General features: G+C 43.3%; 1 long non-coding RNA gene across 3 annotated transcripts; it reads left to right on the top strand.

The window, feature by feature from the left end:
• Positions 1-8,741: 8,741 nt before the first annotated feature.
• LOC108394638 (uncharacterized) lies at positions 8,742-12,507 on the top strand. 3 transcript variants are annotated; one of them, XR_005057165.2, is made up of 7 exons: positions 8,742-8,926; positions 9,041-9,286; positions 9,436-9,587; positions 9,996-10,159; positions 10,265-10,356; positions 11,348-11,475; positions 11,695-12,507. It is a non-coding gene; the product is annotated as an uncharacterized lncRNA (long non-coding RNA). The 3 variants fall into 3 exon arrangements; XR_001852478.3 differs by lacking the exon at positions 9,996-10,159 and having other exon boundaries at positions 8,744-8,926; XR_001852479.3 differs by lacking the exons at positions 9,996-10,159; positions 11,348-11,475; positions 11,695-12,507 and adding an exon at positions 10,750-10,899 and having other exon boundaries at positions 8,744-8,926.
• The last annotated feature ends 13,050 nt before the right edge of the window (positions 12,508-25,557 follow it).

The following is a 25,557-nucleotide window of genomic DNA, read 5'->3' as shown; positions in this document are numbered from 1 at the left end:
TAGGACTGCTTTTGCTGCGTCCCACAGAAGTTGGGGCTTTGTGTTGTTGTTGTCATTTGTTTCTATATATTCCTTGATCTCTATTTTAATTTGTTCATTGATGCATTGATTATTTAGGACATGTTGTTAAGCTTCCATGTGTTTGTGAGGCTTTTTGTTTTCTTTGTAGAATTTATTTCTAGTTTTATAACTTTGTGGTCTGAAAAATTGGTTGGTAGAATTTCAATATTTTGGATTTTGCTGAGGTGCTTTTTGTGGCCTAGTATGTGTTCTATTCTGGAGAATGTTCCATGTGCACTTGAGAAGAATGTATATCCTGGCTTTTGGATGTAGAGTTCTATAGATGTCTATTAGGTTCATCTGCTCTACTGTGTTGTTTAGTGCTTCTGTGTCCTTACTTATTTTCTGTCTGGTGGATCTATCCTTTGAGGTGAGTGGTGTGTTGAAGTCTCCTAAAATGAATGCATTTTAGTCTATTTCCCCCTTTCGTTCTGTTAGTATTTGTTTCACATACGTCAGTGTTCCTGTGTTGGGTGCATATATATTTAGAATGGTTATATCCTCTTGTTGGACTGAGCCCGTTATCATTATGTAGTGTCCTTCTTTATCTCTTGTTACCTTCTTTGTTTTGAAGTCTATTTTGTCTGATATTAGTACTGCAACCCCTGCTTTCTTCTCGCTGTTGTTTGCCTGAAATATGTTTTTCCATCCCTTGACTTTTAGTCTGTACATGTCTTTGGGTTTGAGGTGAGTTTCTTGTAAGCAGCATGTAGATGGGTCTTGCTTTTTTATCCATTCTATTACTCTGTGTCTTTTGATTGGTGCATTCAGTCCATTTACGCTCAGGGTGACTTTTGAAAGATATGTACTTATTGCCATTGCAGGCTTTAAATTCGTGGTTACCAAAGGTTCAAGGTTAGCCTCTTTAGTATGTTACTGCCTAACTTAGCTCACTTATTGAGCTGTTATATACACTGTCTGGAGATTATTTTCTTCTCTCCCTTCTTATTCCTCCTCCTCCATTCTTCATATGTTGGGTGTTTTGTTCTGTGCTCTTTCCAGGAGTGCTCCCATCTAGAGCAGTCCCTGTAAGATGCCCTGTAGAGGTGGTTTGTGGGAAGCAAATTCCCTCAGCTTTTACTTGTCTGGGAATTGTTTAATCCCGCCATCATATTTAAATGATAGTCGTGTTGGATACAGTATCCTTGGTTCAAGGCCCTTCTGTTTCATTGCATTAAGTATATCATGCCATTCTCTTCTGGCCTGTTGGGTTTCTGTCGAAAAGTCTGATGTTAGCCTGATGGGTTTTCCTTTATAGGTAACTTTTTCTCTCTAGCTGCCTTTAAAACTCTTTCCTTGTCCTTGATCTTTGCCATTTTAATTATTATGTGTCTTGGTGTTGTCCTCCTTGGATCCTTTCTGTTGGGGGTTCTGTGTATTTCCGTGGTCTGTTCAATTATTTCCTCCCCCAGTTTGGGGAAGTTTCCAGCCATTATTTCTTCCAAGATACTTTCCATCCCTTTTCCTCTCTCTTCTTCTTCTGGTACCCCTATTATACAGATATTGTTCCTTTTGGACTGGTCACACAGTTCTCTTAATATTGTTTCATTCCTGGAGATCCTTTTATCTCTCTCTATGTCAGCTTCTATGTGTTCCTCTTGTCTGGTTTCAATTCCATCAATGGCCTCTTGCATCTTATCCATTCTGCTTATAAATCCTTCCAGAGTTTGTTTCATTTCTGTAATCTCCTTTCTGGCATCTGTGATCTCCCTCCAGACTTCATCCCATTTCTCTTGCATATTTCTCTGCATCTCTGTCAGCATGTTTATGATTTTTATTTTGAATTATTTGTGAGGAAGACTGGTTAGTTCTGTCTCCTTCTCTGGTGTCTTTGTGATCTTGGTTTGCCTGTAATTTTGTCTTTTCATGGTGATAGGAATAGTTTGCAGAGCTGGGACTAGTGACGGCTGGAAGAACTTCCCTTCTTGTTGGTTTGTGGCCTCCCTCTCCTAGGAGAATAGCAACCTCTAGTGGCTTGTGCTGGGTGGCTGTGTGCAGACAGGGCTTCTGCTTCCTGCCCAGCTGCTATGGAGTTTATCTCCGCTGTTGCTGTGGGTGTGGCCTGGCTTGGGTTACTTCTCCAAAGTGGTGGAGTTGCTGTTGGAGGTGGAGCCGCCGGGAGGCTATTTATCTCCGTTAGGGGCCTCCATGCTCCCTGCAGCCCAGGGGATTAGAGTGCCCAGAGATCCCTGGATTCCCTACCTCTGGACTAAGTGTCCCGCCCTGACCCTTTAAGACTTCCAAAAAGCACCTGCCAAAACAAGACAACCACCAGAAAAAAGAAAAGAAAAAAAAAATGGCCCCTGGTTTTTCTTTATTTTCTGGCGCCAGCCTCTTGCACCTGCTCACTGGTCTGGCTGCCCTGTTTCCCTAGTATTGGGGTCCCTATCCCTTTAAGACTTCCAAAAAGCGCTCGCCAAAACAAAACAAACAAACAAAAAAAAAACAAAACAAAATGGCTGCTTGCTTCTCTTTTGTTCTCTGGCATTGGCCTCTGATACCCGCTCGCCAGTCTTGCAGGAATGCAATTTTTTATATCTTTACTCCAGGCTGGCCAGGTAGGTCTCATCTCAATTTATAGATAATGAAGACTCAGATTAACTTGTTCCATCAAAATCACAATGCTGATAAGAGACTGAGCCTGGCTCCCCGCCTGGGGTCTTTACTTGGGGATACTCTCTGCCACTTCTCCTATAGGGACTAGAATAGAGGGACATGGGGCAGAAGCTTTCACAGCTCAGGGGAGTGGCATTTGCATTATCAAATGAGACTTCCACAACCTCCTCTCAATGCCCTCTGGGCACGGAGCCCAGTGGTCCTCGATGCTGGCTGAACATGAGCATCACCTGAGAACATTTACAGAAGGCCCGTATCTTGGCTATACCCCATCCCAGGGAAATCAGAACTTCCAACCAGTGGGTGCTCAGCATCAGTATTTTCTGAAGCCTCCCAGTGAATCCGACATGCAGCCAAGATGGAGAACGGGTGGTGTGGCACCTGCTCGGCCTGTGGGCAGAATCAGCCTTGCACTAAGGCCCTGCAGCTCTATCCTGCCAACTGGAGAGTGAGATCACACCTGAGATATTGAAATCTGTTCCAAGAACTCCATTTTCTTTCTTTAGAGTTAAAAAATAATCATCCTTTATGTTTCAGGGATTCCAGATCCCTTGGAAGGAGCAAGAACTTTGGATTTGGACTATTCAGGTGCTGCTCTGACTGCCATCCATGCTGGGGAAAGACTTCATGTCTCTTGGCCTCAGTTTGTGGTTATTTATTTTACTGCACCTATAATATCATCCCCTGCACAGGCTGGTGCAAGGAGGCAGGGGGAGATGATGTTGGTATACTCCATGTTCTGTACTTGGGGCTTGGAGCAGGTGTTGAAATGTGGCACTTGCCCACCTCTTCCTTCTCTGTTCCCTCTACTCCCTATGCTTGATTTAAAATAAATCAATAATTTTAATAATTTTTAGAGTGTCATGGCTTGTCCTGAAACTGAGGCTGATGGCATTGTCAGTGGGACCTGGGAGGAAATGGAATGACAGCTTTTACCATTTTCTACTGGCTCAGGCTAGATTATTATTAGTAATACCATTGTGATGGCCTTTGTTTAACTTGAGAAATCCAAGTCAAATGTTCATTTAAATCAGTGAAGCTCATCGGAGGCAAATATGTGCACATAGTCTTCCTTTTTAGATGCACTAATTGCTTGTCTGGCTCGCTAAATTCTAATTAAAACCATTCCACCAGATGATTTTATTTTATTTCTTTCAACTTGTAATTAAAGCATTTACTGGCCAACTATCCAAAAGAAAAGAAAAGATTCTGCCTGGGTACTTCAAGAAAATGGGATGAAGGCCCCTGAAATGGTGACTTGGTTGTTTGTCATTTAATAATATCATCTTCTTCTTGAAAGAAGATGGTTTTAGGAGAAGAGCTGATTGTGCTGTAGGGAATTCAATTTAGCTAGATTATAGAATGGTTCAAGAATTAATTCCTCATGCATTTTTTTTAAAGTCCTATACATGCCCAGTAGCAGGACCCTTATGCAAATCCAGGACTCACCAGTCCAGGAATTTGTAAATGGTGAACCAAGCCACAGGTGAGGACCCACACTCTCAGAACTGCTCAGCGTGCCCTGCCTTGGGCTTCTTTCCCCTGCTCTCATTTTCTGATTTGGTTGGGTCCTGACTCTCTCACTATTCTAGTGAATTGCACGTGATAACTGGTCTCATGGGCCCCCAGAGCTCTCGGATTTCACTTGCTCCTCGCTCACTGGACCCATCTTCTCTCCTGTCTGACAGGGGCACTTCGTCCAGGTGTTAAGAGATTAGGCAGACACCACATGCTTTGCCCTGGGTTAGTAGTTCCACATATGGAAGTTGCTATCCGTAAATGAGAGAGGGCCTTTACAAATTTATAAGAAAAACTCTGAGGCCACAGTAGATAAACCAAGACATAAATCGCCAACAAAATATAATCTGAATTGCTAAATGTGTTTAAAATGCAGGTTTAAACAAGCAGGATATATACTGTTTTTCACCCACCAGATTAATGGAGGATAATCACAATCCATAATGTTGATGATTAGGAATGATCAAGTGTGCTAGTGAAAGTAAAAAGGGGTATCAGTTGCTTCTCTAACAAGCTCAGAGACCAGGACAAGTGTGCAACTGGAGGCCCACCTACCATGTCTACCTATTTAAAAGTTACAAGCAAAGCTAAGGAACTGTTAAATATTTTCAATCTTCCTACCCTGGCAAATACACCTTCCTAAGGACTTGGATGAATTTATCATTTCATGACTCCCAGTTCTTGGATAGAACTTGTTGGGACAGGGAGAGTGATCCCTAAGCTCCTGGCGCCTGGCCTGTGCCTCTCTCTGCCTAGCTCTAGCTCTATCACACCATGAGGGGCTTTGTGCCCATACGTGTGGACACCAGGACTGCACATTCCAGGTTTTTCCATTAGTCCCATCCACTCACAAACCTGCCTAGGGGTATGCACACTGAACTTGAGGTCTGTTCTTGAGTAAATGGCCCAAGGAAAGAGACTCTGAAACTGTGGAAGCCAGGTGTCGTAGCCTGAGGCAGGCAACTTCAAGACCCCAGCCACACGGAGAATGATCTAGAAAGTCAGGGGTCATGAGATCCCAGTAGGTTATCCCCCTGACCCATAGAACTCTTGACCCATAGGAAGTATCATGGCCCAAGGAAGACCAGAGAGGGACCCGGGAAAGTGTGGGTAAGAACAGGGGCCCTTCTCACCAAGGTCAGTAGTAATAGGTATAGTTTTTATAGGAAACTGCTGGACAATATGCCTCAAAAAGTTTAAAATGTTAATAATCTATGACCCAGACATTCAATCTTTCAGAATTGGAACACTATACAGAAATCTAAAGAAAAAAGTGAAATAATAATCTATACAAAATATTATTTAGTGATGTTATTTATCATATTCCTCCCATAAAAAAAATTCACAGCCTGTATGTCTAATAATAAGTCAATTACTAAATAACTGATAGAACTATCCAACTATAACTTACAATGGTCAGTGTCAAAAATAATAAGAAATAATTTAATATGTAATATTAAGAGAAATATTAAGTGAAGTGCTGCATACATAATGACAAATGCTCATAAAAAGATGTGAAAATTTCAATACATTATAACTTAACTATGGAAAAATATATAAATGTAAATATGACAGAATAGAATATTAATTGCTATTGATAAAGTGGGTGGTAATGAGACAATGGATACAGGTAATATTTTCTCTTTATGTTGCCTTTTATTTGGAAAATTTTCTGAATAACAGCTTATTAATTTTACTCCACCCAAAAGGAAAGTAAAATTCTTTTAGACGTTTTTGAAATAGGGAATAAATGCACAATATAAATCGTTGTCATACATCTAGTTTCTATTTTGATAGGTGCTCATTACAGTGTTAAAAATAAGTAAGTTAATATACAAGTCAGCAAAGAAAGCAAGCATCATAGTATATAGGCAGAAATGGATGAGGTAGGTCATGGCCCAGAATTATGATTAATCTAATTCTGCACAGCTGTGGACCAAATATAAAAATAGAATAAATCCATATGAAATTCCTTAAATACATGAGTAGAAATAGAGGGCCAAAATGAAAAGGAAGAAAAAACGAAGCTTTGCTGGCTATAAAAGTAAACATAGTTGATGTGACTTTTCCTGAGCTTACTGGCAGGTAGAGCAAAGAAAGGCCACTATTGGTGCTTCATTTTATTTGTGATCAGCACCAACAGAGATGTGTCACTTAGTACGTTCTTGGTTTGATCTGTCTTTTCCACGTGCACTGCCTCTCTAGAGGGCATCCTGGCTCACCTCTGTATTTCTAGTTTGGTTTATGAGAGTGGCACAATAAAAACAGGTTGAACTGAGCTGTTTCTGACATTTAATGTTTCTTGCATCTAAGCTGTTGCCTCAGGACATCTCTCTGTCCTCCCAAGTTCTCAGAAGATTCCAGAGTGACTCAGTTGTTACCCTGGCTTGGTGCTTTGCAGTGGCTAGAGAGAAAAACATGTTTGTTTTTAGTTTAAAGGTAGGTATAGAGAATGTAGAGAATAGCAGATAGACAATCAGGGAAAAATGAAGAAGACATAAAGTTCCTGTGGGGAAAAGGTTTGGGGAGGAAATTTCCTGAATACAGTGTATGAGACAGTGCTGGGTCTGAAGGTCCCCCAAACCACTGTCCCTTGTGATAATAACAGCAAGGCCAGGGTCCCTAAGACCATCATCAGGTTTGGTAATTTGCTAGAAGGACTCACAGACTTGCTTTAAGCCATTAGACCCAATGTTACAAAAGGATACATATTCTTATTATTGCAAAAGGATACATATTAAAATATCCAAGGGAAGAAACCCTTGGGGCAGAACCCAGGAGAGTCCCCACATGAAGCTTCCAGTTGTCCCCCGTCAGTAGGGTCATGGACAACATATCTTCTCCCAGCAACAATGTGTGACTATATGCATAGAATATTGCCAACCAGTGAAGCTCATCAAAGCCTTGAGGTCTAGAGATTTTATCGGGACTTCATCATGACCCCCCACCTGACTCGACCTTGGTCTGTAGCTTGGCCAGAGTTTGATCTTGTATTGCATGGCCCAAGGCACCCACCATAACTCACACAGAGTGACCAGTGTGGCCCAAGGCCCCTAGGTAAACAAAGCCACTCTTTTTAGGCAGGTCATTCCAAGGACATAGAGATCACCACCTCGGAGTCAAGGACAAAGGCCCGATCTTTCTTTGGGTAAAATTAATTCTTTATCACATAGACAAACACATTCAGATTCTCTAAAGGCAACTGTATATGGCATCATCGGGTATGAAGATTTGTTACTTAGGTTGAGTATGCTTTAGATAATCTATGTGGCTGCTCCCCTTTCTTACCCGCTGTAAGTGAGAACAGTCCAGAGCTGGAACAAGACAAGCTATCAAAGCAGCATTTCTAAAGACTGGTGTTTGCAGGTTGAGTTCCCTGGAAAGCAGTCTCTGAGATGGAATCAAATGTGCACCATATTTATTAAGGGGTACCTGTGGGAGGCAGAATAACAGCCCCTCAAACATCTACCATTAACCCTTACAACCTGTGAAAATATTAGTTTAGATAGTAAAAGGGACTTTGCCAATATGAATAAGTTAGGAAAGATCATCCTGGACTACCTGAATGAGTTACAATATGAGGGTTCATATAGTAATGGAGGGTCAGAGTCAGGAGGGTCAGAAAAAGAAGGAAATGTGACACCAAAAGCAGAGGTCTTGGAGAGAGATTTGAAGCTGCTTGTGCTACTGGCTCTGAAGATAGAAAAAGGGGCTATGAGTCGAAGAAGAAGCCAGTCTCAAGAAGCTGGAAAAAGCAAAGCAATGGATTCTCCTGAGGAGCCTTCAGAAGGAAGGCAGCCCCACCAAAATCTTAATTGCAGTCCAGTGAAGTGTATGACCTCCAGAAGTGTAAGAGAAAGCTTTTGTGTTGTTTGAAGCCACTGAGTTTGTGGCCATAGGAAACCAATGCCCTTGAGATTAAGAGGAAGCAGGAATGGGGAGAAAGACAAGACCAGTGATGGTGGTCAAGGCTCAAGGACAGTCTTGGCCAACTGCCTGGGGAGCTCCATGCTGGCAGAGCCCTTTGGAATTGTCTTTGATTGGACTGACATGGCCAGGCCTTCCTACCCTGCCTCTACCAGCCACAGCTGCAGCAGAGGTAACCTCAGAATGGCTTACTGGTAAGGGCTGCTGCTAACAGCGCCCCCAGCTTACTTGAAGGGGGATCTGGGCATTCCACCCTAGTGCCCACTCAAGGTGGTGTTTGGACACAGTCACTGTGCTCCCTCTTTGCCCTCCTGCTTAAGTCAGAAGAAAGAACAAGCAGACATGTCCCCTTGATTTCCTCTTGGGTGTAAAAGCATTTTCATGAAGGTTCCAGCAGAAGTTGCCTCCAGGCACTGGGTTAATTAATTCATGCGGGCAACAGAGGAAGCAAGCTGTTCACAGGAGTAGGCTTTTCATGCTTACTCCAAATCTGTGGCTCTTCTATCTTCACATTTGCATACTAAAAATAAGCTAACAGTTCCCCGGAGGTGAGGTGTCTGCCAGGATACACTCTCAGAAAAAGTCACAAGGTCTGGCACAGGGATGTGACTAGGGGAAGCTAAAATAGCACTAGTAATAATAACAGCTGACATTTCTTTATTGATTATCAGGTTCCATTCCAAAGACAGCTTTATAACTAGAGTGTGGTCTGGACGTGTTGCACCCAGGAGCTCGTCAGAAATGCTGACTGTCAGGTCTCACTCCAGGCCTACCAAATGGAAGCTGCAATTTAACAAGATCCCCAGTAAGTTATAAGTAGAGTAAAATTTGAAAAAATACTGCTTTACATATGTTAGCTCTTTTAATTCTCACAAAAAAACCATAGGAGGGAGCTATTATTGGTATTCCTTTTTTACAGAGGAAGACATTTGGACACAGAGAGATTAAGGGATTTGCTGAGAGTCCCACAGCTTGTAGGAGGGGAGTCAGGATTGAACTGAGGTAGACTTGTTGCACAATCTGAGCTCTTAAGCCTTCCTGCTCCCGAAATAAGTGACTTTGGTGTTACCCAGAACTGGATTCCTGTATCAGGTCCTTCTTGCTGGCCACGTACCCCTGGACAGGTTATTTAACCTCTCTGAGCTGCTGTTTCTTCATCGATAAGGTGAGTTAAGACTTATATCTACTTTGTAGGGGTTCTGTGAGGCAAAATAAGAAAATGCATGCATGTGAAGAGCAATTAGCAGTCCATGTTCTTTTCTCCTGTGCTACTATTATCATTACCGTCATCACCACCGTCATTATAACCATCAGGTTGCTGGGATGAGGGTCCAGGTTTGGAGGACAGGAGCTGCAGAAACAGGTGCCAGAAGTCACCAGAGTGGAGTTTTAAGATTGGTGCTGACAGCTGCCTTCTTGTGCTGACTACAAGACCGGTTCTTTCAGCCTCCTGAAGCCCTGGCAAGGTTTGTGGCTTGTATTCTGTGTTCTTTCGGCACAGTCAGAATCGTGATCCCGGGGTTAAATATCTTCTTGGGATAGTTAACTTGAGGGCAGTGTTCTCCCCAAGTTGTGGTTGCTGTGGAAACAGGTGCCCCTCAGGGGCCAAGAAAATGCGGATGGAGCCTTGCCTTCTCCTCTCCTGGAAAATCACTCTTCACTTTCTCCAGTGCTTGTCATTCCCAAGTAACATTTGCCAAAAGAGCACATGCTGGCTGATGCCCATCCTGTCACCATCTCTTTGTGACTGTTGGAAGGGACATACTTTCTGGCTTGTATCCAGGTCTTCGCAGTTGGTGCTGGTGGGCCGGGTTAGAAGTGGTGCTGACCCTTTGAGATTGATTTTCTTTATCTAGCCTTGCATTTTCTTGCAGCTCCTTGAAAAACCTCCTCTTTTCTGGGACTCCTCATGCAAGCATGCCACAGTATTTAAAAGAAGGCCAGAATCTTCAGCACTGGAAGGAAGCTCTCATGACGGGACAATAGCTCTTCAAATAGCTATGTCCCCTGAAGTTCAGCTTCCTTCCCAGTCCACAGGGTCTGTTCAAATTCCCACTGCTTCCCAGCACACTTCCCCCATGAGGGGTTTGCACCCCCTCGTGTGTTTGTGTGGACACAAATAACTTTCTCTTGTTTTCCTTAGCACATTGGAGAGAGGCTGGAATGTTAAAAAATAAACAAAGAACCTAAGAAAACAGCAAGGAAAATCAGAAGAGAAACCAAGAAAAGTAGCAGGTATAAAAAATGAACTAGTTGTTGCTCATGTAATTGCGTATTAATAATACCAAAATAAAAAAGTTAAAAACAAATAGACCAGAACTCCTGGGCAGATGGCTACACTCTAGTCTCAGAGTTCCCATCCCCTATGCAGGATCCTTCTCCAGATTTTTACCCCCCAGTGCCAGGCTTCCTCTGTCTCTGAACCTGCTGCTATCCCAGCAAAAGGAGCTGGTTAGCTGGCCACCTCTTGAAGCAAAGGCCAAGAAGAAAGGGTCTAACTCTGCTATTCCTATCCCCGTTCCCAAAGAGAAGGAAATTATTCTAGAATAGAGCAGAACATGGAAAAAAATATGGGCTCTAACCTGTCTTGGACCCAGAGTCACTTTTCTCTCTTAAATATTTCAATAGAATGGAATTTACCTCTTCATGTGCAGTCAAAATGAAGAAAGAACAATTTGTCAAGACCATCCACACTTCATCAAAAACCTCTACTACTTTGAAATTAGCCAGACTTCCTGCCTCCTTCTCTCTTTCCTTTTATTTCTTTCTGGACCCATTTTATCCATACAATAAATACTGAGTTCCAACTCTGTGTAAAGTGCCTTGGGATGGGGCACTGATTTGAAAATGTTGGTGTGAGTTGGATCCCAAATACATTTTATGTTTCTAAAATTCTTAGGCTTAGTAACACTATACCTTGCAAATAATGAAACATCTGTATAAGTTCACTCTCCCTTTCTTGAATGCATAACTTTCTGTGGCTCCATACAAGTATGTGTTCAGGGTCTGTGAATACACAGGCGTTTGGGTCTGGGTAGACACACGTGCCAGAACGCGTGTGTGTGCATGCCAGTGTTGCGAATCCAGCTCTTTGCCGATGTTTGTTTTATGCCCACTGACCCAGATACTTTCTGGAGGTGGACTTTCTGAGGCTTTGGTTAGTGGGTGGTAGCTCAGCAGCTGGCACACCCTCACCCCCAATACACCCTGTGCCATTACCTTGCAGGGCAGGATACCCAATTCCCAGGGGCCTACGGAGCTGACCGCATGCCAGAAGAAGGTGCAACACACCTGATTCTTACAATTCAAGTTCGAGAACAGGCTGTGCCCCCTGGGGAGCCCTTCCTCAGCCAGGTAATGGGAGGGAGGCAGCAGATGGCATCCCCCACTTCTCCGTTGAACCTGCCCCCAAGCTCAGCCCTACTTTGGCCCGCTCCCTATCTCCTTTCACGGTTCTGTGGACTCTTTTCATATTAAACAAAGCTTTCTGCCAGCTTTTCCTTCCGAGAAGGAGGGGCTCTCAATTAAGCAACCACCCGGAAAACCTGCCATTCTGCTCTCCCTCCTCTCCAGCTGCCCAAATCGCTTCCCTGCGTCCGTCTCCGTAACTGCTCTCTCAGGCCACATCCTTCGCCGATGTCTCCAGCATCAGCTGCCTGGTTGCCAGGCACAAAGGCCCCCAAGAATAATGAGAACCATTTGCTTTTATGGAGTGCCTCTCTTCGAGGATGTCCAAGTACCTTTCAGACAATTACATGTTATTGTTGTAAATGGGGAAACTGAGGACTAAATAAATTAAACTCCTTCCTTAGAGACACATGGCTGATAACTCAAAGATTCCAGTCCACCTGCTTTTCTCATTTTCAATCCTTCCCAAAAAAGGCAATTTACAACCCACAAAGTGAAGCTAAAACAAAATTCTGGAGCTTTTTTCTTTGAAGCATGTCTCTTCCCTTAATTACCCTTCCTACTCCACCAGCTCATCTTCTGCTTTCCAAGGGTCTGCAGGCACTAAGCCCCCCAAGCTCCTACACTCATGCAAGTCCAGGGGGTATCTGTGCTCCAGAAAAACAGGGGCAGAAAGGTCATTAGAATACGTGGAGGCCAGGCTGCCTCCCTGCCTGGAATTTGCTCCTACATTAGCTTAATTCATACATATGTGTGTGTGCATGTTTGTGTGGACATAGGCAATATCTTTCATGGGTCTGATTCCGCAGATATGACAGAAGACAACGTAGGCATGGCCTCTGACCCTGAGCTTGCAACAGCTCTGGTGCTACTACTGTCACTACCTCCACTGCACACTGGCAGAGCCAGAGAGAAGGAGGTCTCATTTTCTCACTTGTAAGCCAAAGCACTTGAAACTACTTGCACCCACAGAAAAGGTGTGGGCCTAAGGGCCTGCAAATTCCTGGAATTATAAAGAGCATTCTGTTTATTAAAAATATTTCACTTGGGACATGAAAGATCTATTACAATGTTGATAGGTTTTTTCCCCATAATGAAAGCTACATAATAATAGTAATAAGGACTGCAAAAATAATAGCTAACATTTATAAATATTAAGTACTAAGCATCAAACACTATATATACATTATATCATTTATTCTTCATATCAATTTTCTGAGCTGGGAACTATTAGTATCCCCTTATGTAGATGAGGAAACCGAGGCGCAGAAATGTTATAAAGTTTTCCCAATGTCTAATAAGCACCAGATATTGAACTTGGGACTTTAAAAATACTGTCACAGTTCACTCTGCAAATCTGGGAAGTACTTAGCATACCATGAAGAAAGGGGGGTTTAGGAGAGTAAGTCTATTTTGCAGGGCACACAGCCTGTGAGGTGTGACAGGCAGGAAGCCTAGGCTGGCTGTCTCCACAGTTACTGCTCTTTATACCACTGTCCCCACTGGAGTGCCTATCACCTTCTACAGTCTGTGCAGAGCCGAGTATAGTGCTGACTCACAACAGACATTCCATAAACATGTGCTTGTTCATTTTATTGAGCTAATGGATTCGAAATTAAAAATTGATATTAAATTCTGTTATCCACACTCCTGAGAGTAATAACATGGGTAATTAAAGGGGTGCATGATTCCTCAATCGTGGATGCTTTGCTTTAAAAATGCGTTTATGTATTTATGTTTGAATACGGGTTTGCTGTGTATGGGATTCACATCACTTGTTACAAAATAATGAAGATATCATGTGATGGCCTGACTCAGGAGAAGTTGGAGTAACCATATTTCTACTGGCTTAGTATCCTGCTAATCCCAGCTCCCCACAGGCACCTTGTATCTCATACACTGAGGTCGCAAACTGGCCATCCTGGCTGTCCTTGACTTGTGAGTGGTTTATTTGACTCACCCAAAGGGTATGCCTGCAAAGTGCTATCCTTCCTCCCTCCCTCCCTCCTTCCCTCCTTACTTCCTTCCTTTCTTCCTTCCTTCCTTCCTTCCTTCCTTCCTTCCTTCCTTCCTTCCTTCCTTCCTTCCTTCCTTTCTTCCTTCCTTCCTTCCTGTGAAATTTATTATTGTTGTCAACATTAAAAAATGAGGAGATTTTTGTCTAGATTTCTGTCTTCTGAAAAATTTTATTATCTGGCAACCTGGGCCCCGCATTTGTACTCGGCAGTCAGCTAGAGCTAATTAATGACAGGCTTCTCTTCTCAATGGGGCCTGTGCCCTCCACATGCTCTCAGTCTCCACCACCCTCTGTTGTCTCCCCAACACCAAGGCTGAGTGTTAGTTGCCACCAATCCTCATGCTCATGCGATTGAATCCCAGCCAGTTCTATTCAAGCCTGCTGTGGATCTAGCAGCTGAAGGCATTTAATTTCATGAGCCATGTCTTAGTGATGCAAATCACCCAGGGTGAAGAGAGGCGGATACAGATGTCACTTCAGCTGGTCCCCATGGTCCACCTTCCTCATATCTTGTCTGACGGGGCACTAGTGAGTGTAGAGTGAGATGAAATTTCTCTGTCCCTAGTGTCAAGTCTGCAGAACTTTCCAGCTTCCCTCAAGTAACCCAGAAAGAGATAGGCAAATATTAATCTTGAAAATTAACTGCCAAAGGAGTCCAGCCCTTTCATTTCAAACTTCTCATCAACAACAAAAAATCCTTTCTATTAAATCACTTAGTAGTGAGCATGTAGTCCATCCCAAATAATTTATTTTCGCCTGAACAGTGTTGCTTTTTTTACTCTGGGGTGCTTACTTCCTGACTTACCCCTTCCCATGACAGAAGTGATCATTGATGAGTGTTTGGGAAAAGGCACATCTCGTGCTCTATTCCCTACTGACAGTGTGTAAATAGGATTGTTGGTACCGTTGTCAAAGGAGCTACAGGATAAGGTTGCCAAGAACTTGAGAGCACTCTTTGTCTTGCCAAAATAGCAAGTCCACAGATTTGGTTACAAGTTGTGTCTACACCTGGACACACATTTCTGCCAGTCTGGGCAGAAATTGGCTCTTCTCATGGTGGTTGTGGGAAGCTGAATCAGTGTTCCCAAGTCTTCATTCTCAGAATTCATATCTCCGTGCCCTTTCTCCTATGACTTCACAGTTCCTTCCACTATAGTTTCTGGATTGTACATCTCTATCTATCTTTGGACTTGACCATTCCATTTGCTTTGGTAATTACAATATGGATAGTGAGTTACAATGTGCCTGTTCCTTGTGGAGGGTTGAGGAAGCTAGCAAATTTCCCACCAGCCCTATTAAATGCCTTCCCTCTGTTATGAGAAAAATATACCCCAGGCAGTTATTACCCTTTAAGCTTCTGTCTTGGAATGAAAATGCAGGGAACAGACCTGGAATCAACCAACATAGTCCAGCTGAGCCCAGCTAAGATCAGCCAAACCACAGCCAAATTTTGATCTGTAAGTTTGTAATGAATATTTGTTGCCGAAAGCCACTCAGATTTGGTTGGTTGTTCTCTCCAGAAAAATCTGGCTAATACAGCTAGGGAATGGGGGAAAAAGAAGGGGATTACCTGTTCTAGTCTGCAAATTATTGTGAATCTTGATAATGGTATGTGATATGTTGCTCTGGTTTTATCTGTTCACACCACAAATGCACTTTTACTAAGATTTTGTTTTGTTTTGCCATGTTCTGTATGTTGCTGTGATGGTACATGCACATAAGCCACATTGTACCCCTCCACTAGACTGACACTGGTACATGCCGTCTGAAATAAGTGAAGATATCTGCCTTGAGTGGACTCCTTCAATGGGAACTGCAAGTTTACCATATAATGTGGAGAAAGAAAAGGAGGTGTGGTACTAAAGATTGTGTTGAATAGGCATTTTGTAATTTGTCAAGAACTAAGAAAAGCAACTTATTTTTCTAATTAAAAGGCCCTAGGTGTCCAAATCTACCTCACTCTACCAGCTTCTTACTTTTCCGTCTACCTAACTCCATGGGCTTCTGAAACCGGGTTTCTGTGGGCAGCTTTGAGGATTAGTCCCACTGGCCCTCTTATCAGTTCATTTATAGTCATCTTGTTGGGGTCACAGATAAGTACCCAACTCATTAGGCACTGACCCCTACTGGAGTAATCATCATAAACCACCATGAGCCCTTCCCAGTTCAATTGATGTGTAAACTATTTAAGGACAAGATGAAATGAACAGGAAAGATTTTCTGGTTTAGTTTAATTGCTTCTCAGGTGGCCTCTCATTTACCAAGCTCTGCTACAAGTAAGAACCAAAACTACCCTAGTGAAACTAATATAAAAGACCCAAGCACTTTGGGGAATACAGCTTGATTCAATAGATTCCCAGGGAACCAGCATTGCCAGATTGAAAGAAAGACTGTTTCAGTAGACTTGGTGTGCAGGTGGCGGTCCTCTCCTTTGCAGAAGCATAATTTAACATGGCATCTTCTTTAGATTTAATGGACAGATTACATTGTTAACCAATTTTTTGCTCTTTAAACTATAAAGAAAAAGATGACTATTTTAAACATATGTCATCTCTGTTTGGGCGTCTTCATTGGCATACATTTTGAGGGCATCGAGAAGAAGGGTGGTTAAAAACTGCAGTAGAAGTACACAGCGGGGTAGATGGAACAAGACAGGCAGGAATCTGATGGTTGCTGAGGCAACATGGCACTTCATGGCACTATTTTCTCTGCTTTTGTGTATGATTGGGATTTTTCATCATGAAAATGAAACATTTTAACATCTGCAGTCATGGCAACTCACATCTGAACCCAAAAATCTTATTTTGGGATGGGCTTTGTGTTGCCACAGGACTGTCCAGAGAGCCCATTTCACTGAGCACACTGGATCCTGGAGTTCTTCAACTTTAACTATTTTCTCATGCTGTGGAAACAACCAGCTCTGGATTTTCAAGGTCTGACTGTCAAATATGCTTGGGTGAAATGTGCTTTTTGCCTTTTATCTTTCAGTAGTCTTCCTTTTTTGCCTTGGGTGTGACTGGAATCCAGTAGCAATGGTGCCCTTCAGTTGTGTAAAATGAAGGCTCTGCTAAGCGGACGAATCCCTGGCTCTGCCTCTGATGACATTTCCGGGGCCCAGAACCTGAAGCCGAATCCACAGCTTCCCTCAGTTCTTGACCAGCCAAGACCAGGACTCATTGAGACGTCGGAAGTTGGGTCTCAATAACGGGAGTTATTGGAGGTCTTGCTGCCTGTGGTGTGCATTCAGTATAACTGGCCTGGGAGAGGTGGGAGCCTGTGAAACTCCGTACCCACCCAGAGCCCACACTGTGTTTACCCAGATCATGTCAGCTGGCTTCCAAATGGGATCTGATTGAGACTGGACCTGTGATCTTATTCCTAGCCATGATACCTTACTTGCTTACTGATTAGTGCTAGATGCTTAAATAGGCAACAGGGCTCCTCAGTCTTGCTCTTGTCCCACCCACTTACTGAATTGGAATTCCCTGGCCAATTAGGTCTCAATTTATTGCATCTGTTTGAACAACGTACTTTGGATTTGGGCCATGCCCCCAAGAATCAGACCTACAACTAATTCATTCTCTTTACACTGACCTCACTTGTCTCATGGCCAAGTTCCTAAATGATGGCAATCACTTTCTCTTGTTCTCATAAGCACAGCTGAAACAGACTACAATTTTCTATGATACTTTTAAGAAAAGCACAAGTAAAAATACATTTGAACTTTAAGAAACAGAAACATGACACATTCAGAGTTCAAATTTTTTACCCCAAAACAACTAATTGGCTGACTTGGTTATTCTGGTTATTTGTTTATTTGGTTTGCACATCCAGTTGTGGGGTGCACATCTGTACAGAGGACATCTTTTAGACCTAATGACACAGAGCTTTCAAAATGTCCAGGCTGCTTGCAAGTAGTGAGGCAGTCTGCCCCCCACTAGGAAAGGCAGAGGTATTCCTTTGGGAAGACAAGGGTCCAAAGCCTTCACCAGACATGTCCCTGCTGTGTGGCCTTAGCCAAATTACTTTCTCTCTCTAGGCCTTAATTTCTTCATCTGAAAAATAGGGATAAGTAATAAGTGTTGGTGAGGATGGGGAGAAAAGGGAACCCTTGTGTACTGCTAGTGGGAATGTGAGTTGGTACAGCACTATGGAAAAAAATATGGAGGTTCCTCAAAAAATTAAAAAATGGAACTACCAAATGATCTAGCAATTCTACTTCTGGGTATTTATCTGAAGAAAACAAAACACTAATTGGAAAGATCCAACCCTAGGTTCACTGTAATATTGTTTACAACAGCCAAGATGTGGAAGCAATGTAAATGTTCATCAGTAGATGAATGGATAAAGAAAATGTGGTATGTATATACAATGGAATATTATTTAACCATAAAAAGAAAGAATTCCTGCCACTTGTGAAAACATGTATATACCTTGAGGGCACTCTGCTAAGTGGGATAAGTCAGACAGTGAAACACAAATAGCATACAATCTCACTTATATGTGGAATCTAAAAAAACAACAAACAAAACCAAGTTCACAGATACAGAGAATGGATGGTTTGCCAGTGGAGGGGAAGGGTGGACAAAAGAGGTGAAGGGGCTCAACAGGCACAAACTTCCAGTTATAAAATAAGGAAGTCACAGGGATGAAATGGACAGTGTGGTGTCATAGTTAAATTAACAATATTGTATTGTGTATTCGAAAGTTGCTAAGAGAGTAGATCTTAAAAGTTCTTTTCACAAAATAAAAAAAGAACAAGTTTGTATCTTTGCATGGTGACAGATGTTAACTAGACTTATTGTGGTGACCATTTCTCAATGAATAAAAACATTGAATCATACTGTACATCTGAAACTAACACAATGTTATATGTCAATTATACTTCAGTAAAAATAATATTTTAAAAAGTAAAAATAGGAATAACAATATCTACTTTGCAAGGCTGACATAAGGATTAGATCAATGATATGTAACGTAATGCCTGGCAGATTAAATAACCTCCCTGAAGGTGGCTGTTATTCCTCTTTTTCCTCTCTCAGGTTTACTCCCTGGGCATTCAGATCTAACAGGTGAAGTAGTGGGTGGTCCAAAATAGCCCCACTCTGTTCAGGTGCCCATCAGCACAGGAGAAAGGGTCCGGAGCCAAAGGGCCCAGCTCTTCTCCATCACAGAAAGTGTTAAGGGCTATTTCTTCATGAGAAAAAAGTAAAAGCTTTTGGGGGGCTTATTCAGCTTAAGGACACTATGCGTGGTGTTGCCCATGTGCCTTTGTGCTTTTTTCCAGGAAGATAGTTCATAGATTTTATCATATACTCTAAGGAGTTTTCTTTCATTTATTCATTCATCCAATGAATACTTTATGAGTGTTTACTAGGCTCCAGGTGTAGAAAGTATAGTAGTTAACACAAGACAAAATGCCCTGCCTTCATAGAGTTTAATTTCTAGTGGACCTGAAATTCCTAAGAATCATGTATCTGAGCAAACCCATAACCCCATAGAATGGGGTTTAAATTTTCCAATAGCTATCTTTTCATTGCCCTGCGTTACAGACTCCAAACATATGTCCAGTTTGATCAAACATATTTTCTGCAGCCATATATTTGATATGGTGGACACCAATGGAAAGGATTAATGAAAATTTACTGATTACATTCAAAGCCAGCAAATTTCCACTGTCAACTACAGACATAAAAGGAAGCTATTAACAATGTGGAAAAGTGAAAACTAAATAACAAAATAATCAAAAAATCCTCCTATCTTGGCATCAGAAGGACCTGTGTTCAAATTGACTTAAGCTACCTTCCTATGAAAGATTGGACAAGATAAGTAAATTTTTTGAGAAACATTATCATCTTCAATCAGAGATACTTTTCTTGCAGGGTTGTTGCGAATATTAAATAATAAGCCTGCAGTCAGTAAATGTTAGTTCTGTACATCTAAGACAATGATTCCTATGATTGGACAAGAACCTGTAAATATAAAACACACACGCACACATACACACGTGTTTTTGATACTGACAATGACTTGTCAAATTTTACATTTTTTTCAAGAGATTTATAGAACACAAATAATTTGCAATAAAACCACATACACACAACTATCGATTACTTCTTAAATAAAGGGTATTTTAAAAAACAAAACAGTAAAAAAAGGTTTAATCTCAACATAAAAGTGTCCTTTAAATGCAATAAGTATTGCTTAAAAACTAATATATTAAAAACTCAGTATATTAAAACTCACCATAAATTTTTATATAATAACAATAATTACTGTATATATAACAATATAAACTTACAAAGTTAAAAATGCAATGTATTTTCTTTATTTCCTCATTTCACTTGCAAGGGTGCTGTACCCATTTGCATCATCGTTGATTCTTCTAACCTATAAGATAGTAAGATGGGGGCTTTAATCTCATTTTTCAAGAGCAGAACAGAGACAGAAGGGTGAAGTGGCTGGCTCCAGGTCTTTCCGTCTTTGTCACAGGGACCTGTAGAACAGTGACCTGCAATCACTGGTTCAGACACTCGTGTCCTTCTCGTTAACAGGAGGGAGGTTTCAGCTCAGTGTAGGCAGGACTAGGCAGACAAAGCGGAGCCACCTCACTGTGCCAGGAGCTGGGTGGCCACCTGAGAAGGTCTGCTCCCCCTTCCCGAAAGCATATTCAGAGATTTGAGGCTCATTGTGTGAGTATTCCCTTTTTCTTTGAAAAAAGATTACCAAGGACTTCTGCTGAACTCACATTCCATGGTGAATTAGAAAAGAACTTAGATTTTAGAATCAGACAGACATGAACTAGAATCCTAGTTCAACCTACATTTATATGAACATGGTGTTACATCTTTCCCAGCCACTCATATTTGTAAATTATGATCTCCTAGCATGGTGAGCACAATAGAAGGTCATATGTGTTTATAACAATATAAACTTACAAAGCTAAAAACTCAATGTATTTTCTTTCTCCCGGGGCCACTGTGCACAGCTGTGCTGGCTGCACCTTGCTCAAGGGTACCAGTCCAGGGGGAATACGGGGATAGAAATCTAGCCAGTGCCCAGATCCTGTGTCTTGTGCGCCTACAGGCACTGCAGCCTAGGATGAAGAAGAACCTTGCAGTAATTTTCACACACAGACTGAACACCTTTTCCTCAGTCTTAGAATGGCTCTGAATAGTAGGCTCTGAATGGCTCTGGAAGGTAGGCCTTGCCTTCTTTTTCATCCCCTCCTTTTGGTCATTTCCCCTTCAAGGAACATGAGTCATAAAACAGATGATGCTGAGCCATTCACAGTGCTCGGTGGGTTGCTCGGCCCCATGACTAGACTGAAATTGCTTCTCAGCAAATGAGAGAAGGAAGATTCCTTGTTACCTCCAGGGCCTTGACAAGGATTGGTTCTGTCTCTAAATGAAATATCCTTTAAATTGCCTTTAAATTGCATCGCTTGTCTCAGTTAAGTGGAATCCTATAGACTATAAATCTGACTTGAAAGGACTCAGTTTAATTTGACTAAGATGTTACAAAGGGTTTACCAAAATTTGAAGCATTAGTCTATGAAAAATCAATTATGGCCCAATCCATCTCACTGATGATGGGAGCATTCTCATTTTCAGATGGTACATACGCACAGGCATGGGTGCATGCACATGCATTTGGGGTACAGTGGCTGGAGTCTCATGTTGCAGGAATTCAGTGTAGATTAAGTATGGCTTATTGACTAATGATAAGCAAGTTATCCATTGCAGTAATTTTAGCACATTTGGATCAATACTTCTATAATGCTCATTCCTCACATGCCAGCCACTGAACCAGGTTTAAGCTTGCTGTTTGCAGTAAGTGAAAACAGAGAAAAGTGCTCTCCATTCCAGGTCTCTTAGTTTCCATTACCCTCCAGCAACATGGGTAGAAGGCCACCCAGCTGGGTGACACAGAGGTCTGGCTCCAATATCAGAGGCAAATTATCAACTCTCCCAAAAGTTAGAGTGGGAAAGACAGAAGCAAACTTCCTCCTGCAGTGATTTCCCAAGGTGCCCAGGTGGTACCTGATTGTGATGAAAGGCTGAGAGGCTCAAAACCTGAAGTGAGCCTGCACCATGCTCAGTTCTAAGGTGTTTGTGACCGGCAATGTGCAGGCCTGGGAGACAGAGGCCAGTCCCGACTTGCAGACCTAGCAGAGGCAGGCTTTCTATTTGTGGAAAGCAAGGTGGTAGAGGCACTCTCCCTGGAAGCCCAAACAGAGACAGGAACCCACCCTAACATAAGAAATTAGTTGCAAGGAGGGGTGCCTGGTTATATAACCGCTAAGGCCACTACCCCACCTAGAGGGCACCCCACAGCCTTCATGGGTGGTCTTTCCCAACTTACTCTCCTAACAGACATTACTGAGGTTCTGATTTCCACTGGGGCCAATCCAATTGGCAGGACAGTCAGGGAAGGAGAGAAAAACCATCTCAGATGTAGACCAGGAAGGGACAGCAGTTCCAGGGGCTGGAAGAAGTGGAGGTTTGCTTTAGAGAGTAACAAGGGGAGATTCAGGACAACCTCTTTCAAGTTCCAAGCTTCGAAACCTGAGGTTGACAACCACTGTTGCCCACAGCAAGGACAGAACGTATAGCCAGAAAGGAGGAGGAAAAGCCAAAGCCAGATGTAGCGTATGCACAGCAGGAAGCTGCTCCAACACAATAGCACGGATGGCTGGGAGGTCCCGTGGTTCCAAGGACTGGACACTCCCTCATGTGCCTCCCTTCCTCTGGTGCCACAGCCTTGCCCTCCCTGCAGAGAGCTGACAAATGGCCCTTAAGACTATAAAAATTCTGGAAGTAAATACTACAGTTACCATTCATTTCAAAGAAACAGTGGAGAAAGCAGATGGAGCGAAGAGGTTGTGGAGAGCTGGAATGTGCTCCTTGCCTGGTTCCCCAGCTCTGTCCTCTCGGTGCCAACTGGCAGCCAGGACTCAGACTGCACAACAGTCAAGGAACTAGAAAGTTTCCACTAGAGAGGAGATAGATGCACGCTCTTTCCATTTAGCTCAGCTTGCTGTGCTAATTCTCTCATTCCCCAAGCCCTCAATGCTCCCTCCTAAGAGCCCTCCACCCACCAGCACTCTGAAAGGATCAAGGGACATAACTGAGGGGAGGGCAGTCCTCACAGAGAATGCTGGGTACAACTGACTGACATAGCGTTTGCAACACTAGATGGGAAGGTTTTTAATGGCATGAAAATGTCTTTAATCACGGGAGCTAAACTGTGCGGTGCAGGTTCAAGGTGATGGAGATGTTCTTGTTCTACATCTGCATTTTCATCTCACTTAGATTAATTTGTATTTTAATTGCTTCTCTCCCTGATTGAAGTGCCAGAGAGGAGCACTTTCATTCCTTTGATCCCACATTCTCCCAGGCACAGCCAAGGTCAGGCTGTGGTGCAGGAGCCCTCCTGCGGGAAAATTTCCAGGAAGGGCACCAGGAGGCTGGCACTCCTTGTGAGCACTGATGCTCCCCCAGGGGCAGGAAGGCTGGTGCGGATGGGAGCAAGGCCAAGCTGGTGTCATGGCCAGCGACACAGCACAGGGCTTTTTAAACCAGCCTGGGCAGCAGGGAAGGGATGTGGTGGAGTTGTCAAAAATAAGTGGTCACTCAGCTCTGGGGTTTGGACCCTGTTTGGGTTCACCTTCAGGCCATGATGTCACTAAGAATGTAGCTCATACCTGTCTGTAACTTGGCAGGTTCTCCAAGTCTTCTGAACTGACGTCACCTTGCCCTTTAGTAGGCAAAGAAAAATATCCCTTTTGCAATCTCTGGTTTCTGAAGGGACCACACGTCTGTGTCTTTTGGCCCCACTTGTTCTGATATCCTGCCCCTGTTCAGGTCTCTCCCTTCTCTCTACCCAGAGGAAGCAAATAGGCAAGGTACTCCCCCCTAACAGATAAATCCAAGGGTATTCATGTGGAACAGAAGAGTCCCTGAAGGTCAGTCTGACAGCAAACTCTCCAGACGTGAGTATTAGACGACGTGTTTCTTACAAGCTCCAGGGCCATCTCCCAGCGGGATTCCTCAGAGGCCGGCCGGCTTCTCTCCTGACTGGACATCGCCATGCCTGTTCTGGCAGATGGTTTCTCATCTTCTCATCTCAGGTCCCTACATTCGTGCCCCAGGACTGCCATAACAAAGTACCACAAGCTGGGTGGCTTAAACAACAGGCATTTATTACTGTCTCTAGACACCTGTGATCAAGCTGTTGGTAGGCAGGGCCATGCTCCCTTTGAAACCTGCAGGGAGACCCCCTTCCTTGCCTCTTCCTAGCTTCTGGTGGTGGCTGTCAACCCTTGGTCTTCCTCGGTGTGCAGCGCATCACCCCCCAGGCTCGGCCTCTGTGTGCTCTGGTGTTCTGGTGTGTCTCCTCGGGCATTGCCACTTGTCCTGTGTGTGTCTGTGGCCCCCAATTTCCCTTGTTTTATAAGGACACGTCACTGGATTAGGATCCACCCTATCCCAATATGACATCATTCTAACTTGGTTACATCTGCAAATGAAAATAAACAATTTTTAATTAAAAAAATCTATTTCCAAACAAAAGCACACTCATAGGTATTCATTCATAAGTGCATTCATAGGAGTTTAGTACCTGCACGTATCTTTTTGGGGACACAACATTCCCTGAACTAGAAACTTTTAAATTCCTCCTTCCTTACTGGGCTGAGAAGTCCAGTTTTCTATGTTAATGCTCTGACGCACTGGAGCCGTGAGGAGGACGTGATCGAAGGAGAGGCAGAAAGGAGGAGGTGTCTTCCCTGCCGACATTCAAAGAAGGCTTCAAAGTTATTTCCCCAAATAAAATCACTTCTTTCCTTAAGAGGGATTCTGCCACTCTTTTAAAATAGGTATATTTTCCCTACGTCAACAGTCATTACTTTTTATGAGCACCCACCACTTATGAGACACTGTTCTCTTGTATTTTCACTACAACCCTGAAAATTGGGTAATATTATCTCATTTTCAAAGGTTTGGAACAGAGGCTAAGGGAGCCTAAAGTCACACAGCTGATATGTGACAAAGCCAGGAGGGCTCCCAGCTGTCTAAGCCCAAAGCTCATCTGTCCAGCATGCGTAGATGCAGCTCCTCACCCCTCAGCTGACCCATCCTCCCCGCTGGCCAGCACTGCCGCCCGCCGAGTCTCAGGGCAGCCCTTCCGGGATTGCCATCTCGGGAACCATAATGCCTGCCGGCCTTAGTTCCTGTGGCTGCTATAACAAATCACCACAAACTGGGTGCCTGAAGCAACACACAGATTTATTCTCTTGCAGTTCTTGAAGCCAAATTCCCAAATCAGTTTCACTGGGCAAAAATCAAGGTGTTGGCAGGGCCATGCTCCCAATGGAGGCTCTAAAGAAGGATCCATTCCTCACCTCTTCCAGCTTCTAGTTGCCAGTGTTCCTTGGCTTGTGGTCACATCACTCAGATGTCTTCCTCTGTGGACAGTTTGGCTTCCTCTCTTTGTGTGTGTGTGTGTGTGTGTGTGTGTGTGTGTGTGTCTGTGTGTGAAATCTCCCCCTGCTTCCCTAGCATAAGGATACATAGGATCACCCTGAAGGCCCACCTAGACAGCACTCCGTATCTCAGTTTTCTTAGCTTACTCATATTTGCAAAGATTCTTTTGCCATATAAGGAAACACTCATGTCCATAAGATGTGGAAGTGTCTTTGGGGGCCATGATTTAGGCCGCCACCTTGTCCTCTATGGATCTCTCCTGGCTGCCCTCCTCTGGCCTGTGACCTGTGGGCACACGGGTCCTTCCAGGAGTGAGAGGCAGCTGGGGAGAGGCTCCTGTGTGTGGCCTGCTGGAAGACCGCTACACTGGACCCTGCCCAGGAGGCCCCGGGGAGCTCTCTCTGTCTGGGTTTTATAAAATGGTTGTAATAATGCTTGTTTGAAAAGGAGCTGGAGATCCTGGGCTGAGGATGAACATGTAGGCTATTTGGAATGGTAGATAGCTGCTTTGAGCCTCTGAGATCT

This window comes from Manis javanica, chromosome 10 (genome assembly GCF_040802235.1).
Source record: "Manis javanica isolate MJ-LG chromosome 10, MJ_LKY, whole genome shotgun sequence".
NCBI lineage: Eukaryota > Metazoa > Chordata > Mammalia > Pholidota > Manidae > Manis > Manis javanica.
Note: the sequence above shows the minus strand (reverse complement) of the source record. Positions and strands in the feature narration are given on the sequence as shown.